The 17,701-nt window shown below is 38.1% G+C and overlaps 1 long non-coding RNA gene across 1 annotated transcript in view; it reads right to left on the bottom strand.

Moving 5' to 3' along the window:
* Positions 1–7,951: 7,951 nt before the first annotated feature.
* Positions 7,952–17,701, bottom strand: part of LOC103788078 (uncharacterized) — a 43,950-nt gene continuing 34,200 nt past the window's right edge. The window contains exon 3 of the long non-coding RNA XR_004733752.2: positions 7,952–8,065. This is a non-coding gene — a long non-coding RNA (uncharacterized LOC103788078). The remainder of the gene's footprint in view (positions 8,066–17,701) is intronic.

Below are 17,701 nucleotides of genomic sequence, written 5' to 3' on the forward strand. Positions count from 1 at the left end.
GTTGGCCATGCTGGTCTTGAACTTCTGACCTCAGGTGATCCACCCGCCTTGGCCTCCCAACGTGCCAGGATTACAGGTGTGAGCCCCCGTGTCTGGCCAGATTTTTTTTAATTGGAAGAAGGAAGTACACAAGTGAATGGTAAATAATATAACCAGTAGGTAAGAAGAGAAACTTAGGTGCCAGTAAAGAGCACAGAACAAGAACCAGTGACGTGTTCTGGAAGCTCTCAGTATTTGGAGGCAGCAGGTGCATCTGAAGGGTTACTTGTGAGGCTAAAACCAGAAGGGTTTTTCTTAATTGTGGGTACTTGCTTCTTGTTTCATCTTATATCTCATAACCTTTTTATTTTATAGCAAATACTGTGTGTTGAAAAACAGTGGCATCTGAAGAATACTAAAGTTTTGAGAATTTTTATTAATATGCTTCTTTTATGTCATTTTATCTTCTCCCAAATAATACAAACTCTTTCCTGTTTTGGCAGCTGAAATAATTAGGTAGTCATCTGGATTTTGCCAGAAGTCAATTTGATCTGGAACTGGATTTCAGCTTTAATAATATTAAACTCATCACTTTTTAGCCCAGTCCCACTTCTAGTGCACAGAGTGTGTGTGTGGCAGGGAGAGAAGGGAGTTGGGGTTTTGAATCTCTTTGATATTATTCATGTTTGAGGCAGGAGGAGGTGAGCTGAGATTCCACCTTTAGACTTAACATAGGAAGTCCCCACTTCCAGACACAATGAGAATATGCGAGACTTCATGAATTCTTTCTGTCTCAGCCTTACTTTCACTGCCCTGCTAAAGTAACCCTTAGAGGAGAGCAGGGAGAGATTTTAGGCCACAAAAATATTACTGTGTTTGAGGTACTCAAGTTTCAATCCATCTTGGGTACATCAACCATCACCCACAGTGCAGCTGGCCTCTTTCAGCCAGGCAAAGCCTCTGGCAGGCTTCCCTTCTGCCTGACAGTACCCAGAGTCCATGTTCCTCCAGCCCCCCGGCAGCTGCCGCAGCTCACTACTCACCTTGAAAGGGTTTCTCTCTGTGCAAGTCAATTCATTTAAGTTTCCTCTTGTCCACTAATTCTCAATTGTCTCATAGGCAAGCATAATTATTATTTTTTCTTTTCTTTTTTTCTTAGTATCACCGTAAGAGTGAAGATCTTTTCTGTTTATGTACATGCAAACAAAAATCAAAACCTACTTTTTCAGGTTACATTTTCACCTAACCTTGATAAAATATTTGCTCTAAGACAGACTACTTTTAGGTCACATGAACATTAGTTGATTACATAGTAAAGATTTTGTTCTCAATCATAAAGAACACATTATTTTGAGTCCATAGTTTATTTGATTCCTCTTTTAAAGAATAATGTGATTGACCAGTATTTTTTTCTATTACTTATATCTGAAAGAAACCTGGTTCAATTGTTTTACCATGCAAAGAATTGAGTCATGCAACCACTGATTTCCTTAACTACTATAAGAAGTATCTTTCTGTCAGCCTTCCAGAACAGAGGATTTATATATGGTGAGCCAATTTATTAATCTATGTCAACAACAAAAGAAAATTTATTTATGAGTTTTATTTCTTCCATTCAACAATATCTGGCATAATACAAAACACTGTTGAGTAGTAATAGAAATGGAAAATCAGTTTAAACTTTGAAAAATTATAAGTCAAGCAACTTTTTAAATAATAAGCAAGTCCAGATTATTCATGGCATGAACAGATTTTCAATAGATATTAATAATATATTGACAAATAGAGATGTTACTATGCTTTTCTTCATTAATAAACATAAAAAATGAGTTGTGGCATGCCGTTGACACAAATTGTTCTCTTTTGCACATATGTCTATTATTAGTCTATTTCTCAAACCTGCTTTTTATTGACTATGCTAAATGACTCAAATTCAGTTTACTGGGCTCATTGTATTTCCTACACAGACCGGAGCACTGCATATTATTCTTTAAAAGAAATAAATATCCTCAATACACCTAGTTGATGAAAATGGTGATTTTGCTAGAAAACACTGAGTTTTACCCATAAATTTTGGCTCTGGTATATTTAATCAATATGAACAATCATTCTATCAATAAAAAGCTTTTTAACTGAGAGATGTTTTGCTATACCATGAATGCAGGGCACTATTCAAAAGACATAAAATGTTTCCAGTCTCTTTGACTTCAGATTATTTTAAATTTTGTGCTCCAACAATAATCAAATTAGCTTTTTGTTGCTTTTTGCAGAAAAAGTACTAAGATCACTATATTTTCCCTCTTCCTCATCACAGCTTTTTTCTATCTCAAAATAGTCCCCTCTTTAGCAAACTGGGTAAAAACTGCAACAATAGGGCCTAGGGGCTACGGGCATAGGAGTGAGAGTGCAAGAACCGGCATCCTTCCTGTTCTCACAGTGGCTCGTGCCTTCTGCTGTTTCTCTTTCGGGTATTCCTCCCTCTCCCAACCCAGTCTTTTGGCACTGAGCAGTACTATATGGTTACTGCAACAGATTAGGCTAAAAGGAGCACTGAAGAGAGAGGTAAAGTTTGAAAAATAGATTGCTGGATAGGTGGATGGAGGCAATCCATTTATCCTTTATTTCCTCTAGCACCTTGGATCCATCAGCACAAAGCTACCTTTCCTGTCCTTACCTCCTACCACTTCTCTTTATGCATCAGGGGTTCCAAAGAAGCTGAACAGCTTTAATTAGGGATAATCCATAATTACCCATCCTTCCTGTGTATTTTGACTACAAAGCATTTGTTTCACTACTTTCAGTAAACAGTTAAGGTTCAATCAAACAGTGCCCTATTCCTATATTTTCCTATGTCATGTTGTTTCTGATTTTTAAATAATTTGAGTCATATCTTAATAATTTTAGTCACTTCCTACAAGCTCTTTCAGAGCAGGAACCATAGGATAGATGCATCTATATTCCAGGACATCTATAAGATGCTCAGAAAGTATCCATAGAATGAAAGAGTGAAGGAACACAGTATTTTTTAAAACTTATATTTAGCATCTTAGAAAACTAAGGCAGTTAAAGATTTTATTATTTAAATATAGTTTATTTAATCTCACCAAAGTCTTGAAGTCTGAAGAGAGAAAAAAATGATTTTAATATCAACCTTTAATGTCTCCAAAAAAAAAAAAAAAGGATAAGGCAGTGGAGGAGGAAGAGAAAGAAGGTAGGATATGAGCAGGAGGAGGTAGTGGAGAAATCAAATAAACTGAAAGATTTTAGTTGTGTAGAGTCACATCTGATGCACTTCTTTGGGATATGGAGGTGGGTCTTAGGGTGAAGCAGAAGAATTTAACACCAAATAAATGTATTCAACTAACTGGAATGGTGATGAAATGCTTTCTCTTTGCCTGGCAATCATCTGAGAATGGTATTATAGTGAGTAGCTTAAGGAATGGGATGCCCAGTCACTGATTCTCTAATTGCACTTATTGATTACAACCAAGACTGCTTACTTACTGATGGGAATAGAGCTGTTTGGAAATACTGTAACTCCAGTGTAGTTTTGCAGAGCAGAGCTATGCCTTGGTATCATTGTCCAAGGAAATAGAAACTTCACATTAGAGTTTGAAAGGACCCATGAACCCTCACATTTTCATGACATTTTAGAGTTTATGGCAGAGAATTTCCCCTTTGCTTTCTTTAGAACATCTCTTTGGACTCAACTCCTCCATTCCTTTTCCTGTTGGTGCTTAGAAGTGTCACAGATTAGAAACCACACGTTCCAAGAAAAATTCTCCCTTCTGGAGTAACAAACACGTCCTTAGCAAAATATTTAACATTTGAATTTCCTTGAAAAGCAGAAGCCAGTGAAAGGTCAGGCTTGGTGTTCAGCTATCCTTTTGAGAAAGAAAATCTAGTTTGGAGTGTGATTGTATGAAAATACAAAGAGTGATGTAAAAACCTTCCTGAGAGCAAAGGAGATACTGCACTGGCTGAGCACATGCTACACTGCAGGTGCTGAGCTTCATAGGTCATTTTCACCCATTTTCTTTCCTTTTAGTCTTTTAATCTCAAAATATGCTTGTGAGGTCAATAGTAATATCCTCATTTGTATAAACCCCTATTTGTATAATTTATTGTTTGTATGACAATAAAATTAAGTTCAGAGGTGAAGTTATGTGCTCAAAATGATCAAACTTGCAAATCATGGAGCAGAGATTTGAACTTGTATCTTTCTGACAGCAAATTCCCTGTTCCTGGTTCTACAATGTAGTGACAAGAACACTGTCTTCAGGGGGACAGGTGGAAAGAGGTCTTCAGTAAGGGAGAAAGTGTTTTAGGACGAGGAGCTGGGATTCTAAAAATACCCTTTAATTTAACTCAGTGCCACCCAGGGTGGCTTTGTGTTGGAACATTCCTCCTCACCCTCATGGCCAGCACTTGTGAAACAGGGCTGTCACGTAAGTTGTTCTCAAGTGAACACTTTCCCACCAGCTGCCTTACCTTCTGGTCAAAGGCAGGTGATGCCTTCTCTTGATACCAGAGAACACTACATGATACTCTTTCATATAAAAATCATACATTGTGCCTCCATATAGCAGGGTCATATGATGGTTACATGTCAGAGCCCTATAATTACACTAATTCGTTCAAATCCGAATTCCAAAAAATTTCTAGATACATTATCTCAGTAAAGTCATTTGAGACATTTGAAACCTCTGTTTTCTCATCTTTAAAAGAGAAGTAATCTCAGTATCAATTATTAGGACAATTATCAGAATTAAATGAAAGAGTTCATGTCTAGTACCAGTGAAATGTCCAGCACAGTCAGTACTTAAGAAATGTTTGTGTATTATGTAGAAGGCTGTGTGCACACTGAGGATAGCAATATTAATCTGGTCTTCTCTTTATAGGCTTGGTATGTATGTAAAGAACAGCCAGTGGCAATTTGTAAAGTGCCTATTTATCTCAAGACATGACATTATTTTTGTATAAAAGACTAATAAGATGTTTTCTCAAGGGTCTCTTTATTACCTGTCACATGGGATTTGCTGGTAATTAACTCTGTGTATAGCTACATGATTATGGAAATGCAGGGATTAGAAATCATTAAATAAGACTAAAATCAAAATGGGAATCAAAACAGGCTCAGAAACAAAGGTACACCTAAGTTAAGAGCATATTATAAAAATATTAATTTGCAAACAGATTTTTGATGGTTAGGAATCCATCTTACAGGTATCTAGACACTCTGGACTTTTCTCTAATGACTAAGGAATTAGGAAAGCTTTTAAGGAATTGTTCGCTGAGTTGTCAAAAATTTTAATAGATACCACTACCAATATGTTAGCTCATAGGACACAGTATACTTAGTATGCTTTTGATTGACAGTGTTTTCAAGCATAAAATGTGATGCATTGTATCTAAATATCTTAATCAGCTGAAATGAAATTACTTAAGATTCCCCCAGGATCTCATGTCTTAATGGCTTTGGAACTAAAATTAGCTTTAATTCAATAGTTGTTCATCAATTTCCCAAAGAGACTGTGGAGAGAGGTGGAGGAAAAGAGAAGGAACAGACCAACTTTATGATCTGCTGCCACATGACTTTGAGATAAAGTGTCTGATGCTAAGACCAACTCTGTTTCCACTAAACCTGATGACTTCCCCAGGCTAGGGTGCTGAAGCTCTTTAAGCTTTAGGATTACAGAAAGCTTATCATTACAGCCATAAATCATAGCAGTAAGAGAATGAAAAGATGTCCTAGTGGAATTCAATTGGATTAAAGAAACAAATAGATCTGAGGCATGTTTGTACAGCTGTATGAGTTACTCATAACAAAGGACTTTCTAGCCTTGGATCGGCCTGGACTAATTTGGATGTGGAATTGAGATGCTGTTGAGTTTGCACTGCTCCAGCCACTCTATGAGATTAATGAGTAGTCATGATAAGTCACATCTGTTTATTCAATCATTTAAATACAATGCATTTGAGCTTATTGGAATTCTCAATCTCCCCAAGTCTGAAGCAGCCATGTTGTAAAGTCTTAATAGGAAAGTTGTCATAGTACTGACTGCCCTCTTGGTCAGGACAGCTCAGCCAAGGCTGGTTCTTCGCAGTTCTGAAAAGAAGTCATATCAAAAACTGGACTTCACAGTGCATTCTGCATTAGGCATTTCTAAGATCCTGCCATAGCCTTGATGCAAAATAGGGCTGCAGGAATACTGAGAATACTAGAACTAGGAGGAACCTATTCCAGGTACCAGACCTGGAAAGGACAGCCAGGATACTCAGGTGACAATAGGAGTGTGGGAGGAGAGATGGTCACAATCTCAATTATGCCTTTGCTCGTGTAAACTGGAAATAATCTGGACTTCGGGCAGATGCTCCAGTGTTAGATTGTTGTTGCCCATTGTCCTGGGAAACCAATACATGTATAATAATAAGTCTCTTGAGTAGTGGGCAAGGGATGAAACGGGACCCAAGACAAGTAAAGGGGGACTGACAAAAACATGGATGGGGCTGGGGATGGTGATTCAGGCCCATAATTTCAGCACTTTGGGAGGCTGAGGCAGGCAGACCACTTGAGGTCAGGAGTTTGAAGCCAGCCTGAAGAGCATAGCGAAACTCCATCTCTACTAAAAACACAAAAATTAGCCAGGTATGGTGGCACATGCCTGTAATCCCATCTACTCAGGTGTCTGAGGCATGAGAATTGCTTGAACCTGGGAGGCAGAGATTGCAGTGAGCTGAGATCACGCCCCTGCACTCCAGCCTGGGTGACAGAGCAAGACCCTGTCTCAAAAAACATAAAAACAAACAAACAAACAAAAATAATACTTGGCTGGACAACATGGCCCCACGGTGGGCTGAGTATCTGTTTACAACTACATAAGTGATCCAAAGCAGACAACCTGCCTTATGAACAGCCACCTACAGGGTGAAGACTCATTGGTCCATGGTTCACCCTTGAAACAGACACTCCCTAAAGTCCAGTTGAAAGAAAAGAGGTATTATTAATACCACATGGCAGGTTATATTTGTGACTGAATGATTGGAACAATGACTGTCAGATTTTAAATCCTTGCCTCTAGATGGGGAAGTCGGCTGGGGTGGGAAAATCTTGTTCGCATACATTCTTCTTTTAGGAAACACTGAGGTTACAGCAGATGGCCTGAAGCCTTCAGAAGGATTAAGCTCAGGCAGAGTCTTACATCTACTGTTGGATAAATCCTGATGACTTTCTCCAATCTCAGCATCACTTCCAAGGATGATAGTCCTTATTAAAATAAACTGCCCTCCACATGCTATAGTAGAAAGAACATAAACTTTGTAATCAGGTAGACCTCAGTTGAAGTATTGGCTTTGCTACTTCCTGGATAAGTACTGAAGTTGAATCTAATTATTTTCTACAATGTATGCTGTGTACAAATAAAATGCATTGATGATTAAATGAAGGGAGAACTATTTTCTAATCTGAAAAAGAAAATAGCACTTCTACATTACTTACGAGAATATAGTTAGTATGAATCACCAATAAATATTCACTTTTTCTCATCATCTTGTACTCTCTATACAAGAACATCATAATTGTGATATTTTTATTGGATTCAACAATAGAAAATATTTTTACTTAATCTGAATCACAGGATAATTGATGCAATAAGAACAAGTGGTAAAATGCAAAAATCCTCAATAAAATATTAGCAAACAGAATCCAACAGTGTAGAAAAAGAATTCTAAATGATGGCCAAATAAGATTTATCTTACAGGATGCAAGATTGATTCAACGTTTGAAAATTTATTAATGTAATCTATCACTTCAATGGGCTAAAGAAGAAAAATTATACAACTATGCTAATACATGCCAAAAAAAAGCATTTAACAAAATCCAACATCCATTTATGATGAAAATGATTGCCTAACTAGAAATAGATGGGAGTTTTTGCAATTCAATAAAGAATATATACAATAAAACTTTCACCTACCATTATCCTTAATGGTGAGAAACTTGAAGCTTTCCCAATAAGATCAGCAATAAGGCAAGAATGTCCCCTCTCACCATTATTTTTCAACATCATACTGGAAGCCTTAATTACTGCAGTAAGACAAGAAAAGGAAATAAAAGGTATATAGACTGGAAAGGAAGAAATAAAACTGTCTTTGTTCATAGAAGACATAAAAATCTATGTAGAAAATCTCAAATAATTAACAAAAATAATTTCTGGAATAGCAATGTTTCATGATACAAGGTTAATATACAAAAGTAAACCATTTTGATATAGACCAACAATGAACGAGTAGAATTTAAAATTAAAAACATAATGCCATTTACTTTAGCACCTCCAAAAATGAAATAGTTGGGTTGAAGCCTAACATAATGTTGGGGTTTTGGGGTTCAGGGACGCCCTCAGCTCCCCTGAGAGGGCATTTCTCCAAGGTTCTTGGTCCCTTGCTCTCTCAAGAAGGAGAGAGGAGACCATCGTGCAGTGCACTTGTAAAGTAAATACCGGACTCAAAAAGCTTTTGTGGAAAAGTGATTTATTTAGGTAGAGAAAGAAAAAGGAGAAGAAGAGAGAAAGAAACAGCTAACTCTCACACCGAGTGAGAGAAAGAAAAGCTGCTCTCACACTGAGTGAGAAGGGTTCCCAGAAGGGGGAAAACCAGAGAAGGAAAGCTCCTCTCACCCGAGTGAGAGAATCCAGAAAGATAGAATCCAGGAGAGGAAAGCAGCTTCCACGCTGAGTGGAAGGGAATAGAGAGAGACAAAGATGGAGATTAGGAGGGGAAGGAAGACAGGCTTCCATCAGAGACTGTGGAAGGGGACTCCAGAGGGAATATCTGCCCAGATGAGTGAGACAGGGACTTTTAACCTGGAAGGAATTCCCTCCTTCTCCAAGTTCCCTTGGCCAATGAAGAGAGTTCCCTTAAACTTCTGCTGGAGTAATTGACTTTTTGATTCTTCCCGTGCCGGCGAAAATTAAAACAGAGACCATTAAATCTCCTGGATGGAGAGAGATGGGAGGGGGGCATGGTGCTTGGAAGTTCTTACTCTTAAAACTATGCCCCCTTGTGGACCTGGAACGAGAACACCGTCCCTCAATAACATACAAGATCTATTTTTCTCTTAAGGAAAATTCCGAAACTCTGATGAAAGAAACCAGAGAAGAACTACATAAATAAATAGCTATTTTATGTTCATGGATAGGAAGATTCAATATCATCAAGATGTCAGTTTTCAATTTTATCAATAAACTCAATGCAATCTCAATCAATATCTCAGCAAGATATTTTGTGGATATTGACAAAGTGTCTATAGTTATATAGAAAGCAAAAGACTCAAAATAGCTAACACAATATTGAAGCAGCGGAAGAAAGTGGAAGAACTGATACTATCAACCTTGAGACTTACCTTATAAGTTACAGTAATCTAGACAGTATGGCATTAATGAAAGAATAAATACTTCAATATAAATGAATGAAGAGTATAGAAGTAAATCCACATGAATATAGTCAATTGATCTTTGGCAAAGGAGCAAAGACAATGTAATGGAGAAAAGATTGTCTTTTTGACAAATTGTGCTTCAACAACTAGATATCCACATTCAAAAGAGAGAAACCAGACACAGGCCATCCATTATTTATAAAAACTAATCCCAAATGGATTGTAGGCCTAAATGTAAAACACAAAACTATAAAACTTTCAGAAGGTAACATCATAAAATCTAGATGACCTGAGTATGGCAATCACATGTTAGATACAGCATTAAGGATACAATCCATGAAAGAAGTAACTTATTAGCTTGACTTTATTGAAGTTTACAATTTCTACTTGGCAGAAGACACTGTCAAGAGAATAAGGAGGCAAGCCACAGACTGAGAGAAAATATTTGCAAAAGACATGGCTGATTAACTGTTATACAAAATATACAAAGAATTCTTAAAACTCAACAAGATGAAAAATGTAACTTTAAAAAAAAAATAGGACAAAAGACCTGAACAGATACCTCACCAAAGAAGATATACAAATGGCAAGTAAGTCTATGAAAAGATGATTCACATTATGAAATACAAATCAAACAATGAGATACCACCACATCCCTACTGGAATGGCCAAAAGCTAGAAAACTGACACCACCACATGCTATAGAACAATAGGAACTCTCGTTTGTTGCTGGTGGGAATGCAAAATGGTACAGCCACTTTGGAAGACAGTTTGGCAGTTCCTCACAAAACTAAGCATAGTTTAGTTACCATATAATTCAGCAATGGTACTCTGTAGTTTTTATCCAAATGAATTGAGAACACAAAAAAACAACCTGCACATAGGTGTTTATAGAATCTTTATTTATAATTGCCAAAAATTGACAGTATCCAAAATCCCCTTCAGTAGATAAATGAATAAACTGTGTCAGTTTTCAGCCAAATGAATTGAGTACATATGTCTACAAAAAAACCAGCACATCAGTATTTATAGAATCTTGATTTATAATTGCCAAAAAAATTGACAGCATCCAAACTCCCCTTCAGTAGGTAAAAGAATAAACTGTGACACATCCAAATTCTGGAATATTATTTAGTACTAAAAAGAAATGAGGACCAGGTGAGGTGGCTCATGCCTACAATCGGGTCTTTGGGAGGCCAAGGTGGGAGGATTGCTTGAGTCCAGGAGTTCAAGACCAGCCTGGCCAACATAGCGATACCTGACCTCTACCAAAATAAACAAAATTAGCCAGACAGACATAGTGGTAAACACTTGTAGTCACAGCTACTCGGGAGGCTGAGACGGAAAAATGGCTTGAGTCTAGGAATTCAGTGAGGGCCACGGTTCTCTATTATTAATAAGTGATGCAAAAGATCCATCCATCCATCCACTCATTTAGTCCCAAAGTAAAAAAAAAAAAAACCATAAAGTTGAGTACCTTTCTAGTGTCTAATTTTTTAGTATAAGAGCAACACCTGAATATTAGTGGAATCAAATAAGAACATTTATAGGGAAGTGGAATCAAATAAGAACATTTATAGGGAAAATAGCTGGGGATGGAATTAATCCAATACTGAGATCAAGGATAAATATTGGAGCAGTGATGGGGACTTATTATATAATTTGCATGAGTGACTACCATATTTCAACTTAGACCAGACTCCAGCACCACCCACATACCAGTGTTTATGCCAAATGCAAACAAAGTTATTGGTGATCAGGTTGTGCTATAATTTAGCTCTGCTAAACTAGACATGTGGAAAATGAATATCTAAATAGGCTACAGTGACCCAATATCACACCACTGCACTCCCTCCAGCCTGGGCAACACAGTGACAAAATGAGACTCTGTTAAGGAAGGAAGGAAGGGAGGGAAGGCAGGAGGGAGGGAGGGAGGGAGGAGGGAGAAGCTGTTCAGACATGAGACAATATTGAAAAATCTTACATGCACATTGCTAAGTAAAAAAGTCAAGCTGAAAAGGCAACATACTGGGTAATTCCAATCATATGACATTCTGGAACAGGCAAAACTATAGAGATAGTAAGACAATCAGTACTAGCAAGGGAATGGGAGGAGAAAGGCATGAATAGGTAAAGAATAGAAAGACTTTCTTTGCAGTAAAACTATTCTGCGTGATACTATATTGGTAGATACAGATCATCATACATTTATCCAAACTCGTAGAATGTACAACTCCAAGAATTAACTCCAATGTAAGTATAAACTTTGGGTGATAATGATGTATCATAGGTTTATCAGTTGCAAGAAATGTATGACTTTGAGGCAGGATGTTGATAGTGGAGGAAGCTGTTCTTGTGTGGGGAAAAGTGGTATATGAGAATTGTCTGTCCCTTCTTCTAAATTTTGCTGAGAATCTATAATTGTTCTAAAATAACAAAGTCTGTTAAGCATTTTAACTTTAATTTAATAAGATGAAATAAATGATGTTATTCACCATTACTGCCCTGGACATTCATCCTAACTGCAAAGTATGAGGGCAATGTTGAATCACAGATTTTCTTGACTTGTTATTTTACAACTCTAACTTGGTTTCAATATTAACAGTCAGCATCCAAAACAGTCTTAACCATCAGAAATATGACATAGCCCTACAATTCAGGGACCACGAAGAAAACATTTTCAAGTTGTGTAAATGTAGTTCTCACTACAATGAATCTCTTAGACCAATATGTTCAAGTTGCTTGAACATTGTTTGAAAATGTTTTTTCAGAGACTCCAAAGAAATAAAGTAGACATATGTGACAAATACTGGAGAGAAGACCCATTCAATTAGTCTCTAATGGTTGATGCATGGCTGCATCCTTGCTCTCTGCCTCATCAGCTGAAGATGCCAGGAATGTAGTCCAGATGCTAAGAATGTGGGCTCTGTAGTCAGATACACTAGTGTTCCAAACCTTTGGGTATATTGCTTTGTTTTTCTAATCTAAATCTCAGTTTCTTTATCTTTAGAAAGGGAATAATGCCTACTTTACATAATTGTTGTGACATTCGGTGAGACCATATATATAAAGTGTTTAGCATCATGCCTCAAAGAGCTATTATGCTGAAGCATATTAAGTTTAGAGACACTATATCAATCTGTCTATTCCCATATTCCTCATACAGCATTTATTCATTCATGTGTATATTTCTTCATTTATTCAGTCAGCCAGACAGTTACTGATTGACTTAATTATTATACCACAAAGCACTAAACAAATATTCATTGTGTGCCAACCACTGTGTTAGGATCTAAGAGAGACATAGAATGTTGTTTTAGTCCATTTTCACACTGCTAATAAAGACATACCCAAGACTGGGAAGAAAAACTGATTTAATTGGACTTATAGTTCCATGTGCCGGGGGAGGCCTTGGAATCATGGCATGAAGTGAAAGGCACTTCTTACATGGTGGTGGCAAGAGAAAATGAGGAAGATGCAAATGCAGAAACCCCTGATAAAACCATCATGAGACGTGTTCATCACCACAAGAATAATATGGGGTAAACTGCCCCCCATTATTCAAATTACCTCCCAGCAGGTGGCTCCCACAACATGTGGGAATACAAGTACAAGTCTCCCAGATACCCTAAATAGCATCTCTCTCAATTTCAAAGTTCCACAAATCTCTAGGGCAGGGGCAAAATGCTGCCAGTCTCTTTGCTAAAACATAACAAGGGTTACCTTTGCTCCAGTCCCCAACAAGTTTTTCATCTCCATCTGAGACCACCTCAGCCTGGATTTCATTATCCATATCATTATCAGTATTTTTGTCGAAGCCATTCAACAAGGCTCTAGGAAGTTCCATATTTTCCCACATTTTCCTGTCTTCTTCTGAGCCCTCCAAACTGTTTCAACCTTTGCCTGTTACCCAGTTCCAAAGTCACTTCCACATTTTCAGGTATCTTTTCAGTAATGCCCCTTTCTACTGGTACCGATTACAGTATTAGTCTATTTTCATGCTGCTGATAAAGACATACCTGAGACTGGGGAAAAAAGTGAGGTTTATTTTGACTTACCGTCCCACATGGTTGTGGAGACCTCAGAATCATGGAAGAAGGCAAAAGGCACTTCTTATATAATGGCAGCAAGAGAAAATGAGGAAGAGGAAAAAGAAGAAACTCCTGATAAAACCATCAGATCTCATGAGACTTGTTCATTACCATGAGAACAGTATGAGGAAAACCACCCCCATGATTCAAATTATCTCCCACTGGGCCCCTCCCACAATGCATGGGAATTCTGGGAGTACAATTCAAGATGAGATTTGGGTGGGAACATACAGCCAAACAATATCAAATGTCTACCCTCTCATTAAGGATTTCTATAAGCTTAAAAGAAGGCTGGGATATGAGCACAAATAAGAATAACACAAAGTGCAAGGTATTAAATGACACAAACTGCACTAACTGAAATCCGTTGGAGGGTTGAAAGACAGAAGTCACTTTAGCAGGGTAATCAGAACAAGCTTCACAGAGAAGATGCTAATTTAGCAAAAGCTTGAAGGAGGAGTTGAAATTGGACTTTCAGCGACAAAGAGAACAAGGGCTTATCAGACAATCTGCTGCTCTTCCTCTTGCAAAAAACCCACTGCCATGAAATTCTAGATCCACAGCTTTGAAGAGCTGCCCTCCTCTCATCTTACTGTGAACAAACTGAGACCCAGAAAGAGGAGTTAGCCCCAGCTCATAAGGTTAGTTAGTGGCAAGTCCAAACTCAAAATCCAGATAGCCTGACTCCCATCCCAGAAATCATTTGCTTCCTTATTAATACTCACTGAATAGCAAGTACCTGCTTAATGTCCTATTTAGATATTCATTTTCCACATGTCTAGTTTAGTAGAGCTAAATTATAGCAGACTGATCACCAATAACTTTGTTTGCATTTGGCATAAACACTGGCATGTGGATGGTGCTGGAGTCTGGTCTAAGTTGAAATATGGTAGTCACTCATGCAAATTATATAACTCCCTATCACTCCTCCAATATTTATCCTTGATCTTAGTATTGGATTAATTCCACCCCCAACTATTTTCCCTATAAATGTTCTTATTTGATTCCATTAATATTCAGGTGTTGCTCTTATACTAACAAAATCAGACACTGCAAAGGTACTCAACTTTATGGCTTTTTTTTTAGCCTCATTAGGACTAAATGAGTGGATGGATGGATGGATCTTTTGCATCACTTATTAATAATAGAGAACCATGGCCCTCAAAGAAACAAAAGGATCAACAGCCAGGCCTGGGAAAAAAACAGACCTCTGCCATCCTGGAAGTTTTGACAAGAATCCAATAGATGAGCAGGCAACAGGTGAAGTGTCCTGGTCATCCAACAAATTACAAAGAGAGCGAATTTGGAGAGAAAGGCAGATAAAGGTCCAGATCCAACAATCTTAGGAATCTGAAGAAGGAAGAGGCAACATGCGAGTTTGCCCTTCAACTCCAGATATGAATAAAGACAAATAAATTTAATTTCCTCACATTTTCCCTCTGTTCCCTTTTCCATTCTGGTCAAAGCTAAACTAATAATTGCAGGCCAACATGCATTAACAGTCAGAGCCTGGTTGCAGTTCTTTGATTCCATTTTGGGGGTCGTTCCATTCAAAGGACCACATTGGGGTCAAATCCAAGATGCATGCTGAGCTTGGTAATGAACCAGAGCAGCTGGCCTCATGGCCTGCTTTAGGCTGAGGCCCAATTTCTTAATAACAAGTGTTTCACATAATTCAGATGGTCAGAATTCTCTGCATGTGGCTTTTATGCCAAATCTCATCTGATAATAATGTGCTCTTCACTTCTGTTTTCCCTAACTCCCCGAAAGCATGTCTCTCTGGGGAACCCATGAAGAGCAGTGGATGTGATCCAGGCATAATGCAGGTATTCCTGGAATCACAGATCATGACAACATCAATGTACTCAAAACTCCATTCATTTTGTTTTCAAATTTAAGAGATATCTAGATATCTGACTTAAATGTTCTGCCACTTTCTAGAAATATAAATTTGAACCATTTCCTAATGTATAAAATAAAAATCATTAGGAAAACTAGGTTATGGGGTTGTTTTAAAAGTCCAATGAGTTAGCAGAAGTGAATCCAGTTTATAAGTTGTAATGTAATGTGCAAATATGTTATGCTGTATAAGACACAATGACTGAAGGGCCAAAGAGGGATGTTTTAAGTACATTTGGCCCTTGGTAGCAACTTAATTCCCTGCGCTAAATTTCAAGGCCCACATCTGTGAAATGGTTGCATAATACCTTCCTAGAAAGATTGTGCTAAGTTTAGATAAAATAATATCTGTAAGGTATATGAAGCCCATTCTCATTTCCCTATGATTCTTTTTATTACTGTATATGCCATTCTTTTCATTATTTCTGTTGTATTAGCATTGGAAAAGTAAGGATGATCAGCAGTAACTACAGAACTATGCTTCTTTGACAGGGGCTGTCTTTAGAACAGGCTGTCTTCTAACTTAATTGCACCAACCTGGGGGCACTGACAGTATCAGACTCATATCTGTCAGATACAAAAAAGAAACGAGGCCCACAGTAGAGTCCAATTTTGCACCAGCATCAACAGAAATCTTTCCCCACTGTTCTGGATCTCCCTTGAGGTCTTTGCATGGAAGTAGCCCTCTCGCACAGACACATTCAGCAAATCATAGGACTTCTGGAAGGCTGGAATCCTCTGTCACAGCTCCAGCACATGACCATGCGGCTGTGCTTGGGCCCTACCACAGACACAGTATTATTTAGCTTTAAATGCATCACTGTCCTCAGCCAGGCACTGGCTCTGAAGTGAGAAATGTCCAATATTTATAAAACACAGCCAGGGCCCAGCAAAGCCAAATATACCCTTTACAGTAATTATGCTTCAGCAAAAAGAGCTCTATGGCTAAGGATTTTACCTCTCAGCTTGCAAAGGCAGGAGCAGATCAGAAACTTCAACCTGTGAATTAGAGTCCTGACATGGATAAGCAGGTAGACCGGTATCCTCCCTCCCTCTCTGGCCTAGCCCAAGTAATAAAAAAGACAATTACTGCTCAAGAAATAAAATGACAGCTAATCTCAGAACTTTTTCAGTTGATCGTTCACTCACTCCCATACGTACTTAGTGCTCAGCACAGTGCTACAAGGGTAAAAGGCCTATGTTCACAGAGATGACTATCGAGCTTATATTTTGCTTGAAGAGTATTCAACAGGCAGCATTTTTTCTGGTGCGATTTAATTTTTGCTCATGAACTTAACTATCTAAATTCAAGTTGCTAGGCAATGTTTTACCTTACTTTTCTACGTCTGTCCGTGGATTCTAAAAAACAAAAACAAAGTATGCATACGTTCTGTATATTGTCTTACAAACCAGGAGATTTAGTCCCTGTTCTTTCACTATCTGGTTATGTAACCTAGAGCAAATTACATCCTTTCTCTGGGCCTTATTTTCCTTATACGAAAATCCAGGGATGTGTATTAGCAACTTTTAAGGTCCTATTCAAGACCACAGTACTAGAATTCTTCCAACAGAACCTCTCCTATAGACTTAGACCTCTCCGACCTCCTCCCCCACCAAAGGCTAGTTTTCTGATTGGTGGACTAAAATGGTATTTCAAAGAATAATTCTGGTTGCTAAGCTGCTGAAAATTTTAAGAATCAAGCTAGAAATACTAATAAGACCAATGACATTTCATACAAAGCCTTTGAACAGTGCTTTATCTCCTTCAAAGTATTACAACATTCATTGATCCATTCTAGCCATGGTGAACCAGAGTAATACATTTAATTAGTGACATACAGGAGAAGCCAGTCTGCTGCAGACTGAGGGTTATAAAACCACTGTTAAGTGTATATTAAAATCCTAACTGCGCCAGCTGCTGTAGACAGCCATAATTGGACTTTACTTTCCTTCTGTGCCAAATGTGGCCCCTGCACATATGAGGCCAGGCAAGGCAGAACAGACAAATCCATAAATACTTGGGCTTTGCTGCAATCCAAAAAGGTTTATAGAAAGTCACTAAGAGAAAAGAAAGGCTGTTGATTTCTAGCCAATCCTCCCCTCTCTGGGCCTCAGTCTCTTCACCTGTGAATTGAGGCAGGCATACACCTCTCAGGCCTTGCTCTGTTTACCATCTAAGATCTCTCACCACAGCACACCATCCATAATTTAGGTGAACTTCTTTTCTCTCTTCTTACCTCCCACCCAGATAAAGAGAGAAGCTGATGGCAGCCCACATTTCGACCGAAGCCAGGAAGGG

The sequence above is a fragment of the Callithrix jacchus genome, chromosome 14, assembly GCF_049354715.1.
Source record: "Callithrix jacchus isolate 240 chromosome 14, calJac240_pri, whole genome shotgun sequence".
In the NCBI taxonomy this organism is placed as follows: Eukaryota; Metazoa; Chordata; class Mammalia; order Primates; family Cebidae; genus Callithrix; species Callithrix jacchus.